The sequence below is a fragment of the Schistocerca cancellata genome, chromosome 4 (genome assembly GCF_023864275.1).
Source record: "Schistocerca cancellata isolate TAMUIC-IGC-003103 chromosome 4, iqSchCanc2.1, whole genome shotgun sequence".
NCBI classification, from domain to species: Eukaryota; Metazoa; Arthropoda; class Insecta; order Orthoptera; family Acrididae; genus Schistocerca; species Schistocerca cancellata.
Genome location: NC_064629.1, coordinates 441842883 through 441870752, shown reverse-complemented (window position 1 = coordinate 441870752; position 27870 = coordinate 441842883). Strand labels below are relative to the sequence as shown.

Sequence of the window (27870 nt, the reverse complement as noted above, 5' to 3'; positions counted from 1 at the left end):
TCATAGCAGCTGTACGAAAACCGCCAATAAAAGAAACTTACGAATATTAGCATTTAATGTCCAGTAAATGACGAGATTATTAGAGGTTCAAACAAGTTCAGACAGGAACAATCCTTTACGCAATTTAGGAATTCACGATAAACCCATACCTTGACGACTTAACAGTGATTTCAATCATGCTCCTCCTGAGTGGGAGCCACCTATGTACGGTTAGCCTATTCACCACAATTTTACAGGATTGAGTAATGTGGTAGAAGAGATGTTTGTCTGTTGGTAAAATTTAGAGAGCCCTGAAACATCCTATGCCTATCAGAGTACCACGTACCCACAGTATCATATGTAAAAGATACTCGTATAGAACTAAAATGTGAAAAGGAGGAGTTGATACGTACATTAAGACACAACACAAATTCAAAAACATTGAAAGAAGTAGATTTTGTAGTAATCAATACACAGCAGCGAGTGATTGTGAATTAATACTGAATAATAGTTCGCTTTTTATTGTAATTGTATGTAGCTTCCGAACGCGAAATTTTGAACTGTTTAAGAGGACTATAGCTTCCCTACCACGCTATCTGTTAGACACCAGAAAGCAGTTAGTCTGTGGTGACTTGAATGCGGTTTTCTTAAAGATTCCGACTGGAAAAATGACCTGTTAACCTTATTTTGATCCTACAATTTTACCTCAACAATAAAATTTCCTACTTCCTTGGATAAAACATTGGATCCCAGTTGATTATGTTTTATCTGATGAGCCTCAGAACAAAAAAAAACTCAGTAACAAATTCTCTCTCTGATAATGATGCACAGGTAGGGTAAATGAGACAGTATCTCACATATTACATACTTCTCAGTGGAAATCAGGAGGAACAATTAATGATCCCAAGAAAAACATTTTTTAGAATAGTTCACAAGATATGGCCTAAGACTTTATTCACTATGAATGAAACACTAAACGCAAATTTAATCTATTCTATTATAAATTCATACCATCATTTGAAAATAGTTTTCCACGTAAGATAATCAGGAAGGACATTCGAAAGCCATGTAAAGAAAACTTGGTTCAGTAGGGGGATTAAAGCATCTTGTGAAAAGTAAAGAGAAATGTATCTGATGGCAAGAACATGTAAAGGTCCTCAAGTAGTTGTACGCTACGCTACTCAAAATTAATCAGAAAAGTATTAATAAATCGAGAAACATCGATAGTATGTCAGTTATCAGTAATTGGCGTAAGAGACTTAAGGCTACATGGATTGTAGTAAAACAAGAGACAGGATAACAAGCTATGGAACTGGATAACATCACTGTTAATTTAAATGGCTGGGCTATAAACGATCACTCACAGCTATCATATATGTTTAACAATCATTTCTTAAGTGTATTAGAACTATAGGGACAAACAGTCCAAGAGAAAAATCAGAAGAGCATGTTGAACATGCAGCTTACATAAAATTCAATCATATGGATGTCTCACGCATTTCTCATCCTGAAATTAACTAAATTACATATTTTCTCAAAAATAAAAGCTCATCTGGATTTTTAATGGAGTTTCCAACAGAGTACTAAAGACTTGTTTCCATTCACAAACACTGGCTTTTATGAAATATATAGTGTATCAATGACGCAGGGTGTTTTTCCAGAGACTGAAATATTCCGTTGTCAAACCACTATATAAGATAGATGATAGATGTCAATAACTACCCACCCATTTCACTACTGACAACATATACTCACCAGATTTGACAAGCACAAAATAACAAATTAACACCAGCTGATATTTTCTGCGATCTGTCAAGGCATTTGACTCCATGAATGTCAACATTCTCCTGGATAAACCGAACTTTCATGGAACTGATTGTAATAGCAAACCAGTGGATAATATCATATCTAACTGAAATAATGCAGAAAGTTATACTTAGTAATTCAGTCAATGTAAGCGGGCGAGAGTCTTCTGACTGGGGAGAAATCATTTAGGGATTCCACAAGGCTCGATCTTAGTTCCACTATTCCTTCTCATATATGTAAATGACTTTCTGTCTAACATACAGAAACAAAATTATTTCTTTTTGAGAATGATACTAGTGCTGTAATCAATCCAAACCAACAGCTAGCCATAGAAGAAACGGTAAATATTGTTCTTGAAAGTATTAGTGAGTGGCTTTCTGTAATGGTCTCTCTCTGAATTTAAAAAAGACGATACTTCTTTGTGTCAGCATGATAATGCACATTGTCATAAAGCAACATGTGGGAGACAATTTTTGGACACTAACATTGCTGAAACGGACTGGCCTGCCCAGAGTCGCGACATGAACCAATGGAACACCTTCGGGATGATTTAGAATGTAGACTTCACTCGATATCCTAGCATCCAACATCACTACCTTCCTTGACTTATGTTCCTGACGAAGTATCGGCTCCCAAACCTCCACAGACATTCAGGTGCCTCGCTGAAAGAATCTCCAGAAGAGTTCAATCCGTCATAAAGGCAACATAAAAGCGATTCACCCCAACTGATGGCCACTAATAGGATGGATACTTTTGATCAGATAGTGTTATTGAGACCTTTATCAGATCGGACAAAGAGGGGGCTTCAACAGTATTCAACTACAAGTAACACTATTGATCTCAGGCTTGTTTGAATAGTGAGAGAGTCTAACAAGAATGCTGGCAAATCCCTCATAGGATCCACTTGAGTATTAACGCCTTATATGTCACGAAAATTTATTTTGACCATTTCAAGAGCTGATTTTTCAGGGAATATTATACGAATAGTCATCATCATCCTACCTATCGTTACTGTGAAAAGATAGAAATAAATTAAATTACAATGATAGTAGCTCGCAGAGAGGTGTATAAGTAGTCACTCTTTCCACAATTCACCCCTTTATAGTGATTCGAAGAATATAGATATACACTCCTGGAAATGGAAAAAAGAACACATTGACACCGGTGTGTCAGACCCACCATACTTGCTCCGGACACTGCGAGAGGGCTGTACAAGCAATGATCACACGCACGGCACAGCGGACACACCAGGAACCGCGGTGTTGGCCGTCGAATGGCGCTAGCTGCGCAGCATTTGTGCACCGCCGCCGTCAGTGTCAGCCAGTTTGCCGTGGCATACGGAGCTCCATCGCAGTCTTTAACACTGGTAGCATGCCGCGACAGCGTGAACGTGAACCGTATGTGCAGTTGACGGACTTTGAGCGAGGGCGTATAGTGGGCATGCGGGAGGCCGGGTGGACGTACCGCCGAATTGCTCAACACGTGGGGCGTGAGGTCTCCACAGTACATCGATGTTGTCGCCAGTGGTCGGCGGAAGGTGCACGTGCCCGTCGACCTGGGACCGGACCGCAGCGACGCACGGATGCACGCCAAGACCGTAGGATCCTACGCAGTGCCGTAGGGGACCGCACCGCCACTTCCCAGCAAATTAGGGACACTGTTGCTCCTGGGGTATCGGCGAGGACCATTCGCAACCGTCTCCATGAAGCTGGGCTACGGTTCCGCACACCGTTAGGCCGTCTTCCGCTCACGCCCCAACATCGTGCAGCCCGCCACCAGTGGTGTCGCGACAGGCGTGAATGGAGGGACGAATGGAGACGTGTCGTCTTCAGCGATGAGAGTCGCTTCTGCCTTGGTGCCAATGATGGTCGTATGCGTGTTTGGCACCGTGCAGGTGAGCGCCACAATCAGGACTGCATACGACCGAGGCACACAGGGCCAACACCCGGCATCATGGTGTGGGGAGCGATCTCCTACACTGGCCGTACACCACTGGTGATCGTCGAGGGGACACTGAATAGTGCACGGTACATCCAAACCGTCATCGAACCCATCGTTCTACCATTTCTAGACCGGCAAGGGAACTTGCTGTTCCTACAGGACAATGCACGTCCGCATGTATCCCGTGCCACCCAACGTGCTCTAGAAGGTGTAAGTCAACTACCCTGGCCAGCAAGATCTCCGGATCTGTCCCCCATTGAGCATGTTTGGGACTGGATGAAGCGTCGTCTCACGCGGTCTGCACGTCCAGCACGTACGCTGGTCCAACTGAGGCGCCAGGTGGAAATGGCATGGCAAGCCGTGCCACAGGACTACATCCAGCATCTCTACGATCGTCTCCATGGGAGAATAGCAGCCTGCATTGCTGCGAAAGGTGGATATACACTGTACTAGTGCCGACATTGTGCATGCTCTGTTGCCTGTGTCTATGTGCCTGTGGTCCTGTCAGTGTGATCATGTGATGTATCTGACCCCAGGAATGTGACAATAAAGTTTCCCCTTCCTGGGACAATGAATTCACGGTGTTCTTATTTCAATTTCCAGGAGTGTAGATGTAGACAGCAGAATCTATTGTACAACATAAGCCAATGATAGTAATAAAACGTCATAAACTTGTCAGAAAGTGCTTCAGAAGTCTAAGATTAATACTCAACACAAAATAGTGCCTTGAGAACCATGCAGTCTTTCGTGGAAGATTAGTGGAATACTTATCAACACTATGGTCCTGCTGAAAATCTTTATTGCTTTGAACAAGTCTTACAGGGCACAAAGTAAAGGATTTATTGTGTCTACTATTATTGTATGAGACTTCTCCTTTGTTTGAAGATCACAAACGTGTACAGGCACCACAGCACAACCGTCGGATCCTGGCAATGATGTCCCCAGTAACAATGAATCTTCCACATTTGGATTTCTCACAGGATGAAACTGAGCATCCGAAATACAAATATCTACGTACAGTCTCGTGCATTCAATCACTTGTCATCCATCATATTTGAAAAATTATTGCTTAAACCATAGACCGCAAGGAAGAGCTCTACTGATAGAAGTCAGTTGACGCCATTTATTTCCGACATGATGATACTACAGAATATACATATGTCCAGAGTTTCTTCTATTTACGTTAAGCTGTCGAGGAACTATGATAAAAATGAGAAAGTTGTTTGTATCTCCCTGTATTTAATGTAACTGTTCAAATCATGTACATCAAAACGTCATGGAAAATCGACTAGAAATACCAGAAAAGACCACCCATGCCATGTCATAGACACATTGTCAGAAAGAAATGATGTTTGACACTTTATTGCAGAGACATCCTTTTGCAGAGACTTCTTGCCTACAGAAAAAAAATGGTTCAAATGGCTCTGAGCACTATGGGACTCAACTTCTGCGGTCATTAGTCCCCTAGAACTTAGAACTAGTTAAACCTAACTAACCTAAGGACATCACAAACATCCATGCCCGAGGCAGGATTCGAACCTGCGACCGTAGCGGTCTTGTGGTTCCAGACTGCAGCACCTTTAACCGCGCGGCCACTTCGGCCGGCCCTATAGGCCCTATAGGCCCTATAGGCTATACAGTTATCAAGGAAATAAAATTGAAAGCAGCAATAAAGCGTGGATTACCGACACAAAATGACGTTGGTTGATTTTCCTCAAGGTGGAAATCAACTCGTTTTCTTTTGTCTTGAATACGATACGTACCACGACAGGTAACTCAGTTGGGAGAGGCGCGATTAAGGGTGCCCATCCTGTTCGTGAGATTCACGACAGATTTGGAATCGCACTGTCAACAATGAGTGATTTAACGATGAAAATAACGGCTGAACATTAGGAGTACTCTGTATCAGCTAAGAATGGCGAGTATATCGACACCGATTAGTTCAACATGTGTGTATGCCACACAGGATACCGTTCCTCCTCCCTGCAGCTGCCTCTAAAAGACTGACGCACACTCCGAGAACATACTTCAAACAGGTTTCTAATGGGATATATTCACCAGCAATACATTGTGTAGTTTTTAAGTTGCGCCGGCCGTAGTGGCCGAGCGGTTCTAGGCGCTACAGTCTGTAGCCGCGCGACCGCTACGGTCGCAGGTTCGAATCCTGCCTCGGGCATGGATGTGTGTGATATCCTTAGGTTAGTTAGGTTTAAGTAGTTCTAAGTTCTAGGGGACTGACGACCTCAGCAGTTAAGTCCCATAGTGCTCAGAGCCATTTGAACCTTTTTTTTTTTCAAGTTGCTGTACATATATGAAGCGGATTATCAGTCTTCTGACTTATTTGATGCTGCCCACAGCGACTCTCCCTCCCGTGTCGATCTAATCATCAGAGAGGTATTTAGACTCAACGTTCTGAACTGTTTGTTGGATTTAATCCATCTTCTCTAATATTTTAAAACATGTCCAATCATTATATCACTTCTTATAATCATTGTTTTCCACGTATCTCTTTCATCGTCGATTTCGCGGTGAACCTCCTTCTTTCTTACCTTTTGAGCCTACTTAATTTTCAGCGCCCTTCTACAGTACCACATCTCAAACGATTCGAATCTCGTTTTCCTGGTTTTCCAACGGTCTGTGGTTCACGTCCATGTAGTGCTGTGACCCAGACGTACATTCTCAAACTGCTTCCTCATGTCAAGGCCTACGATTGATATTATGAGACTTGAAACTTCCTGGCAGATTAAAACTGTGTGCCCGACCGAGACTCGAACTCGGGACCTTTGCCTTTCGCGGGCAAGTGCTCTACCATCTGAGCTCAGATGGCAGAGCACTTGCCTGCGAATGGCAAAGGTCCCGAGTTCGAGTCTCGGTCGGGCACACAGTTTTAATCTGCCAGGAAGTTTCATATCAGCGCACACTCCGCTGCAGAGTGAAAATCTCATTCTGGATTATGAGACTTGTTTAGCGAGGAATGACCACTGTGCGTGTGCTAGTCAGTTTCCCATATCCTCTTACTTCGTCCGTCATGTCTTGTTTTGCGCCCTTCACATGTTCCACTACGTAGGCTCCAAGTTAATCAATTGCTAGTCTCATTTCTGTTGTGCCTCATACTTTCTTCTTTCTTTTGGTTTACTGTCAACAAATACTCAGTGCTTCATTCCATTAAACAAGTCCTGTAATTGTTCTCTACTTTCACTGTGGGTACCCATATCATCAACGCATCTTATCATTGATATTTTTCACCCTGAGTTTTAATCCCTCTCCTGAACCTTTCTTTTATTACCGTCATCTCTTCTTCGTTCGCTGAACTTGCTGAACAGCTGGGGAGGAAGACACCGCCGTTCACTTAAAGCCCTTTTTAATACGAGCAGTCCCCTCTTGCTTTTCCATTCTTATTGTTTCCTCTCGGTTCTTGTACATAAGGTACATTAACCGTCTTGAAATTACGGCTTATGCCTATTTTCCTGGAAATTTCAAATGTTTTATACCACTTTGCATTGTCAAACACGTTTTCTAGGTCCTCAAATCGTATGAAAATGTCTTGATTTTCCTTAAACTTTGACTCCATTATCAAGCCCAACATCAGGACTGTCTCTCTAATGGGTGTATCTTTCCAGAAGCCAAACTGCTTCCTCATGTCAAGGCCTACGATTGATATTATGAGACTTGAAACTTCCTGGCAGATTAAAACTGTGTGCCCGACCGAGACTCGAACTCGGGACCTTTGCCTTTCGCGGGCAAGTGCTCTACCATCTGAGCTCAGATGGCAGAGCACTTGCCTGCGAATGGCAAAGGTCCCGAGTTCAGATCCTTAGTTTTCTTCTCCATATCACGTATTTTATTTCTGCTTCCACCAGCTTCTAACTGATTGCGGGGTATTTTTGGCATTTATCTGCCTCTGCGATCGTCAGAACTGATGATATCTTTATCGAAAGTCCGATGGTATGTCTCCAGCCTCATAGTGTCTACACACTAGCTAGAATAATTGTTTGGTTGCCGCTTCCCCCAGTGTTTCAGGAATTCCGAAGGAATGTTATCTGTTCTTTATGATTTGTTTCATCGTAAGTCTTCCAAAGCTCCGTCAAATTCTGACTCTAATACTATCTTCCAAATCAGCTCTTCTTCTATCACGTCAGAGCATTCCTTCCCTTGCAGCTATGGGCTTGTATCGTTGACGTCTATCTGTTATATAAATTACGGAACATGTTTTATGATCAAGTATTACGACGTTTCTGGAGAACGAAAAACTTCTCTACAATAATCAAGAAGGCTGCTGCGAACAGAGGTCTTACGAAATCCAGGTCCCACTGTTTGTCCATGACATCCAGAACGCCGTAGACGTCAGTGCTAAGTTTGATACCAGTTCCAAGACTTCAGGAAGGCATTTGATTCAGTTCCAAACTGCTGTTAAGCGAAAAAACGTACGAGCTTACAGAGTATTGGACCAGATTTTTTACTGGATCCAGGACTTCCTTGCAGATACAGTTTGACACGTCGCTCTTAGTGGAACAAAATCGACAGATGTAAAGGTAATTTCAGGAGTATTCAAAAGAAATATGGCAGGACGTTACTGTTTACAATGTACATAAATAACCTAGTGCATAGCGTCGGCAGTTCCATGAGGCAGTTTGCTGAGGATGGGGTTGTCTATAAAAATGTAGGAACGCGAGATAAATGTGGCGAACTGCAGGAAGACATGCAGTGGATTGGTGAAAGTTGCGGAGACTGGCAGTTGCCCCTGAACGTAAATGAATGTAACATATTGCGTTTAAATAGGCGAATAAATCCACTAATGTACAATTACAATTTCGGTGACAAATTAATGGAAACAGTAACTACCGTAAAATACCTAGGAGTAACTATCCGTTGCAATAGAAAGAGGAATGACCACATAAAGCAAATAATAGGTAAAAAGCAGATGCCAGTTTGAGATTCATCAGAAGAATCTTATGGAAATGTAATTCATCCACGTAAAAAGTGGCTTATACAACAGTTGTTCGACCGATTCTTGAGTATCGCTTATCAGTGTGGCAACCTTACTAAGATGGATTAATAGAAGAAACAGACAAGACAGAACGGAGCGCGGCGCCAGAGCACTGCGGAGATGCACAACAAAATCCAGTGACAGACGATACAAGAGAGGCGTTGTGCATCACGGAGAGATTTATTATTGAAATTCCGAGAGAGTAACTTCCAGCAAGAATTGGGCAACAGATTACTTCCTCAAACAAAAGTTACGTGAGATGACCACAACAAGAGCATGCGAGAAATTAGTTCTAATACGGATGTACACAGACATTCATTCTCCCTATGCACCATTCGCGAATGGAAAAGGGAAGGGGGATCAGGCAGTGGTACCAGCAGTATCCCCTCCCTACACGTCAACGTGGCTTGCGGAGTATAGAGGTAAAGGTAGAGGCCTTCAGCATGCTGTTTCCATACATCCCCTCTCACCTCTAGGTTTAAAAGCGAAATTTCCTTTTTAGTCTGTGTTGCTGCCATTTCTTTCAATGTCACCGAAAGTTATTTTGGCTTTTTTATGTGCTGAGTGATTAATAGAGCCAGGATTTCAAGTTTTTAACGTTATAGAACTTAAAATCGCACTAAAAGGCTACATGTGCCTAAAGAGGACTTTCATGGAAAAAGTAGGGCTAAAAAACAGTTTTATAAAAAACAGTTTTTAAAGAGATTTCCTGAATTAAGAAGGAACATAAATGACGCGGATTTACAGATTTTATGAAAAGATATTATATATATATACATTGCACTGAAATCAAGAATGTATACGGTCGCCTGTCTTTATAACTCTATTAGCGTACCCGCTAATGCTTCGCAAATGCTAAATATGTATAGGAATTGGATATACGTCCTGATCTCCTCCTCTCACTGTCCATCTCCTCCTCTCCCCCTGTCCTTTTTCTCACTCCCTCTCGCTGACTTTGGGCATTGTTTATTGTGGTAGATAACGAAACCTTGATTTGGAATTGTAGTCGCTTAAAATAAGTGGGTAAATCATTGGTGATAATTGGTTACGGGGTATGAGAGACCTCTCCTGATGCTATATCTGTGAGAACAGTAGCTTCAATGACAGTATTTCGCATAATTTTAATCTGCAAACGGGTAGGATTACAAGCTTCAGATGGTTCAGATTCTGCAGTGACATTCCAGTCATAAGCCGATAAGCCATAAATACAACTTTCCTGTTTTCTGTTAAGACCGACTGCGAGGAAGAAAATAAAATATCACATAGTTGTGTATACAATTACTGTGTAAAATTATATACAAAGAGAAATAATATATATCAATATACAGAGTGAGCCACCTAACATTACCGCTGGATATATTTCTTAAACCACATCAAATACTGACGAATCGATTTCACAGACCGAACGTGAGGAGAGGGGCTAGTGTAATTGGTTAATACAAACCATAAAATAATGCACGAAAGTATGTTTTTTAACACAAACCTACGTTTTTTTAAATGGAACCCCGTTAGTTTTGTTAGCACATCTGAAAATATAAACAAATACGTAATCAGTGCCATTTGTTGCATTGTAAAATGTTAATTACATCCGGAGATATTGTAACCTAAAGTTGACGCTTGAGTACCACTCCTCCGCTGTTCGATCGTGTGTATCGGATAGCACCGAATTACGTAGGGATCCAAAGGGAACGGTGATGGACCTTAGGTACAGAAGAGACTGGAACAGCACACTACGTCCACATGCTAACACCTTTTTATTGGTCTTTTTCGCTGGCGAACATGTACATTACCATGAGGGGTGAGGTACACGTTCGACGGGCGTTTCATAGGACATGGAGGACGCATAAATTGGCCAGCCCGTTCTACTGATCTTACACCTCTGAACGTCTTTCTGTGGGGTATGTTAAAGGAGAATGTGTACCGTGATGTGCCTACAACCCCAGAGGATATGAAACAACGTATTGTGGAAGCCTGCGGCGACATTACACCAGAAGTACTGCGGCGTATACGACATTCATTACGCCATAGATTGCAATTGTGTGCAGCAAATGATGGCCACCACATTGAACATCTATTGGCCTGACATGTCGGGACACACTCTATTCCACTCCGTAATTGAAAACGGAAACCACGTGTGTACGTGTACCTCACCCCTCATGGTAATGTACATGTGCGTCAGTGAAAAAGACCAATAAAAAGGTGTTAGCATGTGGACGTAATGTGCTGTTCCAGTCTCTTCTGTACCTAAGGTCCATCACCGTTCCCTTTGGATCCCTACGGAATTCGGTGCTCTCCGATACACACGATCGAACAGCGGAGGAGCGGTACTCAAGCGTCAACTTCAGGTTACAATATCTACGGATGTAATTAACATTTTACAATGCAACAAACGGCACTGATTACGTATTTGTTTATATGTTCAGATGTGCTAACAAAACTAACGGGGTTCCATTTAAAAAAACGTAGGTTTGTGTTAAAAATCATACTTCCGTGCATTTTTTTATGGTTTGTATTAACCAATTACACTAGCCCCTCTCCTCACGTTCGGTCTGTGGAATCGATTCGTCAGTATTTGATGTGGTTTACGAAATATATCCAGCGGTAACGTTAGGTGACTCACCCTGTATATGGAGAAACAATTTGTCTAATGGTTTAAATTCCCTGCTATTTTACTCTACACTGACTGCAAGAAACAAAACGAAACCCCACATTCTCATAGCAGAGCATTTTCTTTCTCATAATCGCTTTTAACAGAACACCTGTACATTTTTGTTTATAAAAATGTAATGTATGTGTTACCCTGAATGTTTATTAGTGAAAAAAGTGTTAAAAAAATGAAGTAAATCGATCAAGAACTTTTCGAGATTCTGGGTAACAACGTTATACGTCGACTTGTCTTTATCTAGTATAGTCGATTTCAAATATATATTTATACACCACATATATTTAAAAATATGTAGCCTGTGTCCGTCCGTAGGTTTATTAGCGTGTCGTATGAAAATCTGAAGTACATGGGTCAAGAATTTTGGGAGATTTTGCTAACAACACTGCAGGACCCGTGTTAAATGCCAAGCACCGCTGGGGATATTTTCGTGGCGGAAAGGCGGTGACGGGGATTATTCGGCGAATTGGATAGCTACCTGTGGATGTAAAGCAGGGGTCCCATCGACTGAGAAGCTGACAAACTCTTGGGAAATAGTTGTACTGATCTCGCACGCTCCACAGTGCATCCTACTGGTGCCACTGGTAGACGGAAGAGAAGGTGGCCGGTCGACGTAGAACGGTCCGAAATGCGGAGGTGGTAATAGTACATGCAGAATCTGTTCTTGCGATGACCATTTTATCTTCAATTTCTTCACATTTTTTCCTACAGCCATTTCGCTTTAGCTTCCCTGCACTTTCTGTTCATTTCATTCCTGTATGACTTATATTACTGTAGAGCTTTCTTTCCCTGAATATTATACGTTTCCTTTTCTAGTCAATCTTCTGTTACCCAAGGGTTCTTCACAATTCTGACTCAAACTTGCGTCCTGCCATCCTAATTTAGGTTTTCAGTGATTTCCCTAATTCGGTTCAGGCAAGTGCCTGGATTGTTCCTTTGAAAGGGCGTGGCCGATTTTCTTCCTCACCCTTTCCTAACTCGAGCTTGTGCTCAGTCTCTAATGACATCGTTGATGACGAGACGTTAAACACTAATCTCGTCCTCCTCCTCCTCCTCCTCTTCACAGTTATCTTCCTTGTATCTCTACTTGTCTGTTCAAATACCGTAATTGCCCTTTTTAGCGACGTCCATTTCTTTTCAACTGAAATATCTACTATGGTATTTTTTATGGCAGTATCTACAGCCTCAGAGAACTTCAATGGCACATCGCCATTCCTCAATACATCAGTACACCCCTTCCCTTCACAGTGATTTTCCTGAGAATTCTCTTTAACTCCAGTCTTTTCTTTATTATTAATTAATTCCAATATGACTGTATATCTACTTCTGGCTGCGTTTAACAGTCCAGTATCTGGTTTCGGGATCTTTGTCCCACCATGGTGTAACGTAACTAGCATCTTCCCGATACGATGGAACACAAACAAAAAGCGTGGACTAAGAGTTTTTTTAGTAGAAAGAGGAGCGTCTCTGAGGCGCTAAGATCGAGAGACAATAAGCAGCACCATGTTTTTTTTTTCTTTTTAATATTCAGGTCATTCGGATTGTTTTATACAGAGAGTATAACTGGGAAGACGAGGAATCCAGTTTGTACTTATAACAAACAAAAATTTCTGTACAGTAGAATACCCTTCGTACTTTGCGTGCCGTGAAGTTTCACCATATACAGTGTGTTCCAAACCTTCAAGGTCAAAACACTATAGATGATGGAGGATCCTAAACCGGGTTTTTTCAAACGAAAAATGAAGATCGAAGTTAAATATATTATTTTTTAATTGACGTACACAACTTATACCCTACAGTAAACAACTTAAGCTCATGGCAAGTGTTCAGAGTGAGGTCCACCCGTATAGTTGCAGGGAATGGATAGTCCATTCATAAAATTGAACTCCGGATTCCGAATCTTGAGGCCTCATTGCTTGTACACGTTGTTTACGAAAGGAATGTAAATGCTGCTACACCAGTACTCTGCACACTGTATTCCTCGTAACATGCGTTTCTCGTGGAATTTGACGTATGTTTATTCACAATCTTCTCCAAAACGATCTAAAACCATCTCCTCAAACTTGTACTGAGCGAATAATTCTTTGCCAAGAACGTTGACCAAGTCTCTGTGGTTTGAACAACACAGTTCCTCTTAGTTTTCTTTTCAGTTTCTTCCAATTCGGGTGAGGAATGTTGCGAAACGTTTATCTCCACATTCGTTCAACTTCTGGTCACTGCTTATTTCTGCACCATATAGTATACACACGACTCATTATTTGCAAACAACTGTAGACTCTCCCATGGATACAATAGAGATTGTGTACTCTCTCCCAAGGCAGCAGCACAAGTCTTGATGCAGTAAGCAGTTATTTGTTATGGAACATAACCAGTTTAAAAACAAGACTTGGAACCATCTGAAATATTCAGTTCCGACTATTCGTTTTTCATATGGAAACATTGTCTCTATGTATAATCTTGACCCTAAATAAATGAGACACCCTGTATAGGTGCCAGAGCGGTGAGCGAGGTCAGTCAGTTCCCAGACTTCAAGGGACGGTACTAACTGTTAACGATTTCTAAAGGCACTCGCCTGTGTGAGTCTACTGGAAGAAGTCGGGAGACTGTCGTCGTTTGAACAGTGAGTCTGTTAAGCAGTGAGAATTACTTTTCATCCCGAAACACGTTGGTGAACGGCTAGTCAGTGTGTAATTCCTAACTGAAGATCCACATTTCATATGTGCTATTCACAGGAAAGTAACAAGAAAATCAACAGGTATAGGTGAAAATCGCGAAGCAAGCTTATCGCTGGCCGATAGGATTAGCAATTGAGCTGGTTCACTTGCTTTTGAGTAAATGTTTTAGAGAGGGAGGCCATAACTGTTTCGTAACCAGGATACGTGATCTTGGGATGAGCTATCCATCCACTGCCTGTTAACGAGCAACATAAACTATCGCCCTCATAATGGAAGCCATGCGTCGTGGCATGGACTCCACGAAACACCGAAAGCTTTGAAAAATCATCCTGGGCCATTGCCGCTTAACCAGCACTCAAAACTCACTGAAGTCAATCGCAGATGCAGCCAAGTGATTACAGAATGTATTGACACGCTTCACTCAATGGTGTCCCAGTTTGCTCAGACACAACGAGGTAAGGTAACCTGTTGAACCACAGAAGCACCCTCATGTCCATGTCATGTCTGTCAAGCCATTGTGGAAAGATTCCGAGACCTTAGTAGGGTGCTCTTTTTGCTTACTGCACACTCTAAGAGAAAAAAAGAGACGCACCACGAAGAAATTATCCGAATGGGACGGAAATCGGTAGATGTGATGTAAATGTACAAACAAACAAATGATTACAATTTCAGAAAAATTGGGTAAATTATTGAAGAGAAAAAGTTTCACAAATTGAGCAAGTCAGTAATGCGTTGCTCCACCTCTGGCTCTTATGCAAGCAGTTACTTGGCTTGTCATTGATTGATAGAGTTGTTGGATGTCCTCCTGAAGCATATTGTGCAAAATTCTGTCCAGTTAGCTCGTTAGACAATCAAAATCGCGCGATGGTTGGAGGGCCCTGCCCATAATGCTCCAAGCGTTCTCAACTGGAGAGAGATCCGGCGACCTTGCTAGCCAAGTCAGGGTTTGGCAAGGACGAGGATAAACAGCAGTCACCTTGTGCAGGCGGGCGTTATCTTGCTGAAATGTAAGCCCACGAAGGCTTGCCATGATGAGCAACAAACCGGTAAGTAAAATACCGTCGACGTCCTACTCTGCTGTAAGGGTGCGCGGACGACAACCAGAGGGGACACACTATGAAGAGAAATTGCACTCCAGACTCCTGGTTGTCGAGCCGTAAGGCGGGCGATAGCCAGGTTGGTAACGCACCGCTGCCTGGGGTATCTCCAGACACGTCTTCGGCCTTGAATCTCTTTGACTGGAGTACAATGAGTTCCGCTTCGAAATATGCCCCGATGACCAGCGAAGACGTTTCTGGAGACGCCCCGGGCAGTGGTGGGATACCAGCAGACTGTCGCCCACCATACGGCCTGACAGCCACGAGTGACGTTATAGGATGCCATTTATTTTCACAGCAGGACCCCTTTGGTTGTTATCCGCGACATCCTTGTAGCACATGGTATGTTCATAATATTCTGCGCCACGTTTTGTTGCTCTTCATGACAAGTCATACTGGGCATACACTTCAGCAAGATACGCTGCCCGCACAAGGCGAGAGTTTCTATTGCTTTTCTTCACGCTTGCCAAACCCTACCTTGGCCAGCAAGGTCACAGGATCTCTCCCCAATTCAGAACGTTTGGAACATTGTGGGCAGGGTCCTCCAACCATCTCAGGATTTTGACGATCTAACGCGCCAATTGGATATAATTGGCAACACTTTTTTGTCTTAGTATGTACATTTCGCCAGGGGAATTGTGTAGACCAACACGATTGGGCACTTGCTTCCTTCATCGTTGGCTGTTGAGAGACGGTCAGAGGTTCTACACAATCCCATTAAACGTCCGCCATAAGGAAATCCCTTAATCGCCTGTCTGGAAAGTGCACTGCTGGCAAATGGGCCTCATCCGGTTTTCGACGTACTCGGTACATTTCCATCCGCATGTAATAGAAAGTACCGCAATTCATAACGCGTTATTTTTGCGTGCTTAGGGCGTCCAGTGGCAGTTTCTCTGCGTCCAAACTAATCTGTTTACCCTGTGCCGTACGGTGAACAGAGATACACGTATTTGGCGAATGCATCTATACCACATAGCATTATGGTGGTTCTGGATGGTATGGCTGCTCATTTCTTATATTTGATGTCCAACCATGAATTTAGTCTTGATCCGGTGCATGATGGTTCCTCTATCCAGTGTTACAATCTGTGATAAGTGACCACTACCCATCTCTTCAACACATCGTTGTCCACAGCACCTGAAACTGGAGGCAGCGGTTTTCTTCTACTCGAGATATACACAGACACAGGCAAAAACCAGCACTCTTATACACCAGTTACACGTAAAAGCAGCCGAGCGGTTCTAGGCGCTTCAGTCTGGAACCGCGCGACCGCTACGGTGGCAGGTGAGAATCCTGCCTCGGTCATGGATGTGTGTGATGTCCTTAGGTTAGTTAGGTTTAAGTAGTTCTAAGTTCTAGGGGACTGATGACCTCAGATGTTTAATCCCATAGTGCTCAGAGCCATTTGAACCATTTTTTAACCTAAAAACACCATCTGATAACCTACATTGCCAAATACTATTATCCTTAGGCTTTTGGTGATTTTAGCTACAGCTGTGTTAGCAAAACTAGTTATAAAATTTGGAAACGTCTGTTTCTAAAAGAGACAAATAACTCTGAAATTCTTTACCCAAACGTGATTCAAGATGCCTGTGCCAGCATCAGAGGAATTACTTTTGTTTCGTACAAACATTTTAAAATATATTCTAATTATTCTAATGACGAAGTACTAGGTATAAGTAGTTTTGTTATTAATGGTGTGATTTCTGTTTATTATTTTAATTATTATTTCATTTTCTTGTAGAATATTCATTCGTTTTTAGTAGCTTGTCTTGTTTAAAAGTGTGAGTGGACGTTCCCAGAAAATCAGCATCAACTACATGTATTGATTTCCTTCCAATTTTTATTGGAGGTTTTTTCCTTCAAGTGCATGTTCCCGACATGAAAACGAAAAGTCACAGCATCTTCTTCCTGTCGGTTAAATTTCGCGTCTGTAGCACGTCATCTTCGTGGTGTAGCAATTTTAATGGCCAGTAGTGTAATTTTTCAGCATTTCCCCTGACCGGCATCTTCAAGTGAGACATTGTTGCGTAGACTCTCCCAGCTGTTCGGTAGCAGTCCAGAGGAGAATACAATTAATCCGGTAATGTTAAATAGTAATTCCTATAAAGCAAAACATTCAAGAAATCTGATCGATCATCGATAAAGCTGAATCAAATTTATTATTACGTGTAAAGGCTTTGGGTTGACATGTAATCATTTCTTCTGTATGCCACCTGCTTTTCATTGCTTCATAGTTGGTGCGTGCTGACGTTTTATCAGACCTTCGATGAACTATTTACTGGGTACACCTATTTTTCTTTCATCCAGTGTTGTGCATGCTCCAGTTTTTCACTTTCCAGAGCATATCTGTAAAATTTTTAACTTTGCACAGTTGAAGGAAGGTGATGACTCAGTTTTCTTCCCCAAGAGCCAACAGAAAGTGTCGTTCTGTCGTAGTGATTCAGTGCGGAAGTTTAGTACGGTGGATAACTGTGGATGGATAAAGGACTCAGAGCTAGACGAACAATGGAAGCGGAAACGTTCGAAAAAACTATCTCCAGAAAGAGGTAAGTGGCGCTCTGTCTAGTCCACGGCTAGAACAGCAACATGTCAATGAACGGACAATTTCTTCTGGAAAGCAGCTGGATGCCCGTGGCGTACCAACGCGAGCTGCAGGAATTGTTCTCCGCGGCTTTCAAAGGACAATGCTCGCTGCAGCAGAGAAACAGACAAGAAAACACGGAGGTACATGGGCACAGATAAGAAATGCGACAGCTCAAGTGGCCGCCTGTGTTAGGGAATCGTGTCTTCGTTTCGTTAAAGAGCGCAGGAGCACGCTGCGGCAGCGTCTGCAGGATCACGGCGCTCCGCGGCCGCAACTGATTTGGCTTCACGAAATCTGGAAATGAAATGTCTCACGGCGACGCAGTACGTGAGCGGCAGAAAGTTGCCGCCTGACCTCCGATGCACTTCATGGCTACGATCGGCGTTTAGTTCCACGCCAGGGACGCCGACAAACACCTCCGTTTTGTGAACGTGCCAGAGGGGTGCGTGCAAGTACATAACGACTTCAGAAAGTAAGTTACACATGTCACACAAAGACCATTGCGCAACTAGAGTGGCGCATTGTCAGAAGAGATAACATGTTCCGGGTTTCCTAGAGACAGTTCTGCTACCGTGCGGATAACAGGTGCTTCACAGCGTGCGACTGAAGTGGAGCGGCAACTGGAAACGTACTCAAAGTTGAAGTAAGCGGTACCGTACGATTCTTGTGGGCAAAACGTCTACACTGTACACGGATTCACCGTGAAAGTCTGGTAGTATGAAATTTAATGTCGCGTCCCGCCTTAGTGAAAAGGCGCCAACAAATTTTACCATGGCTGCGCAGACTTGGGTGACGCTGATTGGGAAGTAGATCTTACACCACGTGATTTCCATCTGTTCGGTTAGCTGAAAGAACGTCTGGGGAGAAGAGATTTTATAATGATGGTGACGTTCACACAACTATTCTCGAATGGATCCGTCACCAAGGAACGGATTTCCATCGTCGAGGAATTGTACGGCTGATAGAGCGTCCCGGCCGTTGATGACACAGATGTGGTGACGATCATGAAAAATGTTGTTACGTATCTGTGTCACCGTCAAGTGTGCTGCATTATTCAGTAAAATTTACTTGACCTCCCGCAATACTTACAAAACTTACTTTTTCAAGTCCTCTCGTAACAAGTGATAATATGAGGTAGCTGCCCCTACACCTCCATCTATCCCGACCGTCAAGATATCAATTCTCCACGAACTTACTTAGGAAACTATCTACTACACACGATATCAATGAAACTGTTGGGTTAATGTAGCTCACAAAATGATATTAATAAAATTATGTGCTAAAAGATATTAGTTTTATGCATTTTCTCCGTCGAGCTCAATCGTCTGGTCCAGCGAGATTCCTTTCGTTTCATTTCTAAGAAAGACTCTCCAAAACAAATTTTCCCTTCGAAGTACTTTAGTAATTTCAGAAAACAGAGAAAAGGCACGACCATGAGATATTTCGAAACCTGGAAGAAAAATTAAACTTGCTGCTAGAGGCAGGAGGTCATGAAAAAGGAATCGCTGCTTATAATAAGACGACTGCTGCCACAGAAGTCACTGGTGAGGCAACAGTGCGTCTACTGAAAATAATGTCAACGAAAACAGTGCAAAGAAAGTAGCAAAATTGATCGATAGTGGTTATTTTGGTTGGAAAATGCAACCAGATCCTTTAAGATTTTTTAAATGGTTTATTATTCCCTCAACCAGCATTCGAGACACAGCAGGATCATCGTCAGATGTTCGGCATTCATAGAAACTACCTTTTACACCGCGTGCTGCTCAGGGTTGTATGGACGCCTGTGACATGTGCGAGCTAAAATCGTGCAAATCGGTGGCAGAATATTGTGTACCAAAGCAAACATTTTCCAAAATGTTTCTGAAATGGTGCGTAAATGTGAAAATATTTCGTTGTTATGCGAGTAGTACACAAAATTTAGATAAATTCAAGCATTAAATAAGGATTTGAGAAATCACAAAATATTATAACGTTAAGATTCGTGTAAAATACAACGAAAACCTGAAGACAGACTTCATATTCAGTTGATATGTGAAAGAATTCTGCAGTGACAAAGTCATAGCACGAAGTTTGCCAGTAATGATGACATTAAAAAAACTGGACAAGTGCGTAGGACTCGTGCTCTGAGTGTTCCGTAAAATCTTAATTACATTTATGTACTGATGAGTGACTTTGCATCAAAATAATGACGTAAGCCGGCCGCTGTCGCCGAGCGGTTCTAGGTGCTTCCGTCAGGAACCGCGCTACTGCTACGGTCGCAGGTTCGAATCCTGCCTCGACCATGGATGTGTGTGATGTCTTTAGGTTAATTAGGTTTAAGTAGTTCCAAGTCTAGGTGACTGTTGACCTCAGATGTTAAGTCCCATAGAGCTTAGAGCCATTTGAACCACATGACATAAATAGTCGTATCTTTTGATTACATTAATTTAGAAGCTTAATTTCTTTACACGCCAAGCGACCATAGTATTTGATATAAATTTCAGCTTGATACCTCTACACGTTCCTGAGAAAAAGGGCTCTTAACGTAAGGACAGACGGACGGACAACCAAGTAATCCTGTAATGATTCCGTTTTCGCCGATTGAAGTGCGGTACCCTAAAAGTGTAAAAAAATGTAACTGGGATCTTTTTTACGCTCTGAAATGTTCGTTAATTTGTATATGATGACATGGCAATGATTGTCAGAACCTAAACATGAATTATTGGTAGTCAGTACAAAACGCGTGTAGTATTCCATATTGAATTGTTGTTTGAAATTAACATTCGTCGATTCATAGAATGTGGACTGTAACTTATCAAAGCCACCACCTTGCATGTACGTAGAGTCCTTCACACTGATGGAGTCGTGACACTGCGTCAAGGGACAGCCACATTATATTCGGGTACCCGCCATCATACGCGAGATCCAAACACACGAACGATATGGAGTCAATACTGATGGTGGAAGAACTTATAATTAGTATTTCACAAGGGGGAAGAGAAATTGTGATGAACGGGTTCTAGTCATCAGACTGGGCGAATATCCCAGGTTAATTCTGAAATTCATTTACATAGTCTTATGGAGTGACGGCATGTGACAATTTTGGTGGTGATCAGTCCCCCATGTGAACACCCCGAGTTCGTTCAGCAGCACCAGTCGTGCTGTTTGAAAGAACTAGCCTAGATGTCAGCATCTGCACCTTCTCTCTCATTATCATCAACACAAACATAACACTATTCTATCCACATACTCATCAGTCAGCTACACTAAAATAGTTACACTCAGGGTACCAAACACGACAAGCGTAGAAGTGGTGTCAACAGGAAACTTTTGCACCAGGCAAACTCTTGTGATAAAAAAATTGTGAGGGCGAATTCGAAGAACCTAATAGAGGCAACTTTTACTTTAAGTTCTGTAGCGCGTCGAGTGGTACGATTGATTTCCCCGCCTCCAGAGTGCCATTTTGTATCGAGTGTTACGCATGAGGTGGCTGCTAGTGAACGGACATCGCACACATGTGACTGCCGCGAGCGCGACCGTGGACGAGCAGGTGGCCAGCACTGACGCCGGAAGTCAGTCAACAGCAGCAAGTAAAACCAACATCTTCCGGAAGTCAGCCCAGTCGTTACGGTGGAAGCGATGGACGAGCCTGCCGTGAGTCACCAGGGGCCGGATTGGCAAAGCGGCCGAAGTGTTCTAAGGGCAGGCTGTACCTGAAACTGTTGGAGTCAGTTGCTGCACGGAGCCGAACGAGCGAGTTCTGGGCCGAGCCGACAGCGAGGGCCTCGAGAAACTGGTGTGCTGCGATACTGTCAGCAGTACGTCACTACGGTCTGTGCAGGGCGTGGCTGCTGTGTGGACACAACAACCTGGTGGAATGGACAGTGTCTTTTTCCGGCCGGCTGGACAGCAATCTCAGTAGAGCCGGAGAAAGGGGATTCTGCATGTCAAGAAGAGAACTATCTAAGTGCTTTTGCAGCAAACGGCTTCAATCTGTTGGTTTTGTGGTTGATACAGGGCACTGTGTGGTACAAGAGTGGTGCATTGTATGTACTTGCTAGCTTCGTTCATCACGGAAGTCTGTTGTTGTTAAGTGATAATATGTAGTTGTTTATTGATGCCGCACAGGAGTGTGGGTGTGGGTACGGGTGCTATGACCGCAAGCAGTTCAATTTCTTAATCACAAACTGTGAGTGTTATTAATTGTGTTAATACTAAAGTGTTTTGTTGAAACTACACCATTAGCGTTGTTACTGAGAGTCCATTTTGTTACTTGTTCTAAGAGATTAACCTGTTGTTTGTACTAGGGTGTAATAAACTACTAAGGTATATGTGTGTAAGTAGTTTGGTAGAGTTTGGTAGCTGTCTGCGGATGGTGGTATTAGTAGGACCAACGCATAGTTGTTTATGATCTTAGTTAAGTCAAAAGGTTATTTTACCATCTTCTTTCCTGCTGCTGAAGTGGTCTCAGATATTATTACTGGTTACTGCCAAAGGCCAGGCATTGTAAACTGTTAATGGTGTTGCTCAGTTGTGTATGTGAGGGTGAAGGAGAATGTTCGACTTTAATTCTTTAATTTAAAGGAAAATATTTTGTTGCGTTGATTGGGTGAAGTACTGTTTAAGGATCTTTGTGGGGCAAAGATATGTCTGCGCAGCCCCCAGACCAAACCCCACTCCACCCAAATCCTACACAGTTTCTAACTCAGTCAGAAGGATTGTATGCCAAATTACATCAACACTGTCTACCGGATACTCACCCCCCCCCCCACCCCACCCCACCCAGTTCCAAATATACCTGCCTCGTATTTTATCTAGTTGTTGACATCAAGCCTGAATTCAAAGGTAGTATTTAATCTGACACACAGCATTGCTCTAGCACTCACCACATTTGAAGTGTCCCATTCTAAGGAGACGTTAACAAAAGAAGACAAGCAGTCACAATCTCACAAATTTATTGAGAAACACAGTAGCAACGCTACTAAAGTTTCTGTGAGCCTAAATAGATCAAAATTTTCAAAAAACAAAATAAATGAAAGTTCTCCACCAATTAAATTGTTTAAAAGTTCCAAGTTCACAAAATAAATAATTACGTTCCACAATGTTTGAAATAGTCAACACTTTAAGTAACCAAATAAAGCAATATTCAGAACGTCAGCGTGAAAGTAAACAAGTATGCAGCCAACTTCATTTTATAAAAAGAACGAACATTTGACGAAATCTTACGTTGGTACCTCACTTGCTGAAGTATCAAGAGTCCAACAGAAAGGAAAATTTAGAATTCCGACAATGATAGAAACCTTTGTCTGGTACTACCTTGTCAGTAAGTAGAACAGTACAAATGACACCAAGACCCAGCCGATACGTCGCCAAACACTCAAAAAGAGTCTCAAGCCAGTGGAGGTGGGGTGCTGCCGAGGGTGGGGGTTGAGTCCTTGGCGCATCGTCCGTGAAGGTCTTGCGGTTTCTGGCTGCACGGAACTGATCACCGAAGCTCGTGCGCCGGCCAAAATAGCAGATAGGAGCCTCGCAGAAGGATACTTCCGGTCCTATTTTCGACAAGTAACACGGCGGATGCTTGGAGAGATGCGGTTTGTCAACGACCTCTATCATCGCCACGTAACCGCCTGGTGGCCTGGCCAGAGCGTTGTTGATGCCCTCTGCTGACCTGGCCTCTGAGTTCCACGGATGTGAAGTCCCACATCGTCTGAACTGTAGGGGCTGAAGTTGCTGCAACCCACACGATGCATATGTTGTGCGTGGTGTCGTCAGCGCCAGCTCTCTAGGGCACGACGGCAACGTTCATTTATTAACTCATGAGCTAAATTCATTCTTATTGTGGTGGATAGGCTTCAACAACCGTGTTAGAAAACAGTTTTACAAATAAGCCTTAATACAACTGATGAATTATTATGACGTGACCAACAAAAGAGTACAAGACTCTTCAGTTCCCCTCTACAGCTACGTCGTCATCGTAAATGGCTGTCATGTGGAGAAGTTGGGTTCAATTCCCTTGGCTACCACGAATTTTTCGTTGGTCGGAGGATTGGAACAGGTGCATTTATCATCGTGGCGCCAACTGAGGTACTACTTGAATAATAAATAGCGGCTCCACAGTCAGTAAAAACAGCAAAAGGGCTGGAAAAGTGGTGTGCTGACCACATACCCCCCCCCAGTAAGACATCCGCAAGACGCCACAAGGCAGAGGATGATACAGTGGCAGGTCGACATCTTTCAGGCCTTCAAGAGCTGGACGAAGAGCTTGTGCAAGTCTGTTTCATAAAAAAAGACAAGTAGTGCTCTCATGGGTAATTAGTTCCATGCTCAGTTATATCAATACTCCTAACCACTGCACAGACATTTGTTATTTTTAAAAAATCAAATTTGGCGCAATACACGTTCTGTTGCTAAATCAATACATTGATGCCTGCGCAGAAAAAAATAAACTTCATGTGCAATAGAGACGGTGCGATGGCGAGCTTAATGCCAATATCCATTACTACTAAGCCACATATGGACGTCAACGGATATCCTGTATTGTTCACTATGATATGAATTATGCTTGCTGGATGTCAATAGATAGGCTACACACAAGAGGCATGCTTGGAGGAACTTACAATTCGTTTTTTGCACCATGTACCCCACCTTGTGTTTACAGAGCACATTTTGCTGGTTCACCTGATAAATACGTCAAGGGCGCCAATGAAAGCTGACCAACCAGCAGAAGTCGGGTGGAAATTTGGTGAATAACATCATAGTAAAATACTCATACCACGACAAAAGGGGGGTAGGGGGATGGAATTAGTGACGTAAAGTGTGCCACCCAGTCGTTAGCGGAAATCCTATTTCCTCTTTGCATTTGCATCCCATCCTGGTAAAGAACCCGGGCAACTCCCATTCCAGATGGTCAAATTATTTGTGGACTCACCAATTCCTATTACATGTGCGGTTGCTGTCTGTTATTGATTATTGTTTTATAACTTTATTAACTGAGGCAGTTCTCTCTTGTAGGAAGCTTAAGAAATTATTAAATCCCATTTTGATTAACAGTTCATTTATGTCATTTTTCTGATAAATAACTTCCTTACTAATTAAAAGAAGTACAGTACTGTAAACAGTTGCCAGTAATTATAGTTTTCCACAAGTTATAAGTCATGGGAAACCCCAAAAGAGATATAAATGAGCAGGAAGTGTGTCAGGAACATAGCAATAGTTATTTGTTACCCTTCAAATATGAGATACTCGACCGTCCTCTTTATGACTCTGAACTGGCACTCAGCGAATTCCATCTCATTTGGGCCTATTGTAGAAGCACCCGTAATTTGCAACCTGTACAGATATTCACAGTACCATTAAGATGTCCAAAATTTAAAGTTAATTAAGAAATGAGAGTATACTTTTACTGAAAAGGATGTCACACGGCCGGCCAGAGTGGCCTTGCGGTTCTAGGCGCTACAGTCTGGTGCCGGGCGACCGCTACGGTCGCAGGTTCGAATCCTGCCTCGGGCATGGATGTGTGTGATGTCCTTAGGTTAGTTAGGTTTAATTAGTTCTAAGTTCTAGGCGATTGATGACCTCAGAAGTTAAGTCGCATAGTGCTCAGAGCCATTTGAACCATTTGATGTCACACGGATTACAAATAAAATGTCCAGAACATTCATTTCAATTAATACTGTACAAATTATAAATATGGGGACAGATTTAACAAAAATAATTATGGAAGTTATGTAACTTGTACACAGATTTACTAAACAGGAAAGTTTTCACAAAAATACGAGTATACTGTTAATTGAGAATATATACAAGCTCCTGGGGTAGATTATTTAAGTTGAGTGGCCTATCGTATCGCACATGAAATGTTTTCTGATACAGTTTTATTCTTCCCACCCCGTAGATGTTTCAATATCCAAATGTTAAGCTGCTCCAAGTATACATTAAGAATGCCACCTATATTCGTACATAAGCAACAGTTACCCAGCAAGATTCTCATGCAAAAACCGCATTTGAGTGTCGGTTGTTTATGAGAAGACCATGTTATGCCTCGTATAAGGAGGAGGTTCCGAGGATATCGAATGTCGCCAAACTGCATTTGTCCACGTCATATGGGCCCAGCCTCTGGAGTGATGGTACAGGATGCCATTGGGCAAACAACACGATCACCTTAGGGTTGCGAAGCCGGTAATTTCGACGGCAGCTGCTACATTTCTAAGGCTGGTGGCTGTCCCCTAACTCTGATGCCTCCATGATGTTACCTTTCAACAACGTAACGCAACACTGCGTGTTGCCCGTTCGTCTGGCCTAACTTGATATAGAGAAAATTTCGACTGCTACCATGGCCAACACGTTCTCCTAATCTCTCACTCACTAAAAACAACTGTCACGGGTTACCGAGATAATAACACACCACCTCGAACTAGGCACTACGATCAATTAACGCTAGCATATAGTCGAAACAGCATGGAATGACGTACCCGTATCTATCACCCAAGGCCATTGCGACTTGATGCCCAGCCTGGTTAGAGCCATTGTTGCTGCCAGAAGCGGCAGATTTTTGTATTGATTTTCGAACCTTGTGTACACCAAAATCACACAGAAATTTCGTCATTATATTCCTCGTACTACACTGTATACGCATTATAAGAACAATTCGTTACTTGCTATCCTTCTTGTCATGGCATTTTAATGGCCATGAATGTACACTCCTGGAAATTGAAATAAGAACACCGTGAATTCATTGTCCCAGGAAGGGGAAACTTTATTGACACATTCCTGGGGTCAGATACATCACATGATCACACTGACAGAACCACAGGCACATAGACACAGGCAACAGAGCATGCACAATGTCGGCACTAGTACAGTGTATATCCACCTTTCGCAGCAATGCAGGCTGCTATTCTCCCATGGAGACGATCGTAGAGATGCTGGATGTAGTCCTGTGGAACGGCTTGCCATGCCATTTCCACCTGGCGCCTCAGTTGGACCAGCGTTCGTGCTGGACGTGCAGACCGCGTGAGACGACGCTTCATCCAGTCCCAAACATGCTCAATGGGGGACAGATCCGGAGATCTTGCTGGCCAGGGTAGTTGACTTACACCTTCTAGAGCACGTTGGGTGGCACGGGATACATGCGGACGTGTATTGTCCTGTTGGAACAGCAAGTTCCCTTGCCGGTCTAGGAATGGTAGAACGATTGGTTCGATGACGGTTTGGATGTACCGTGCACTATTCAGTGTCCCCTCGACGATCACCAGTGGTGTACGGCCAGTGTAGGAGATCGCTCCCCACACCATGATGCCGGGTGTTGGCCCTGTGTGCCTCGGTCGTATGCAGTCCTGATTGTGGCGCTCACCTGCACGGCGCCAAACACGCATACGACCATCATTGGCACCAAGGCAGAAGCGACTCTCATCGCTGAAGACGACACGTCTCCATTCGTCCCTCCATTCACGCCTGTCGCGACACCACTGGAGGCGGGCTGCACGATGTTGGGGCATGAGCGGAAGACGGCCTAACGGTGTGCGGGACCGTAGCCCAGCTTCATGGAGACGGTTGCGAATGGTCCTCGCCGATACCCCAGGAGCAACAGTGTCCCTAATTTGCTGGGAAGTGGCGTTGCGGTCCCCTACGGCACTGCGTAGGATCCTACGGTCTTGGCGTGCATCCGTGCGTCGCTGCGGTCCGGTCCCAGGTCGACGGGCACGTGCACCTTCCGCCGACCACTGGCGACAACATCGATGTACTGTGGAGACCTCACGCCCCACGTGTTGAGCAATTCAGCGGTACGTCCACCCGGCCTCCCGCATGCCCACTATACGCCCTCGCTCAAAGTCCGTCAACTGCACATACGGTTCACGTCCACGCTGTCGCGGCATGCTACCAGTGTTACAGACTGCGATGGAGCTCCGTATGCCACGGCAAACTGGCTGACACTGACGGCGGCGGTGCACAAATGCTGCGCAGCTAGCGCCATTCGACGGCCAACACCGCGGTTCCTGGTGTGTCCGCTGTGCCGTGCGTGTGACCATTGCTTGTACAGCCCTCTCGCAGTGTCCGGAGCAAGTATGGTGGGTCTGACACACCGGTGTCAATGTGTTATTTTTTCCATTTCCAGGAGTGTATATATGACTTTGTAACACATGAATGCCAGTGATATC

General features: G+C 43.4%; 1 long non-coding RNA gene across 1 annotated transcript in view; it reads right to left on the bottom strand.

Annotated features, from left to right (window-relative positions):
* LOC126184852 (uncharacterized) overlaps nt 1-27870 on the bottom strand; it is a 327971-nt gene that overhangs the window by 142190 nt on the left and 157911 nt on the right. The gene's annotated exons all lie outside the window — the stretch shown is intronic.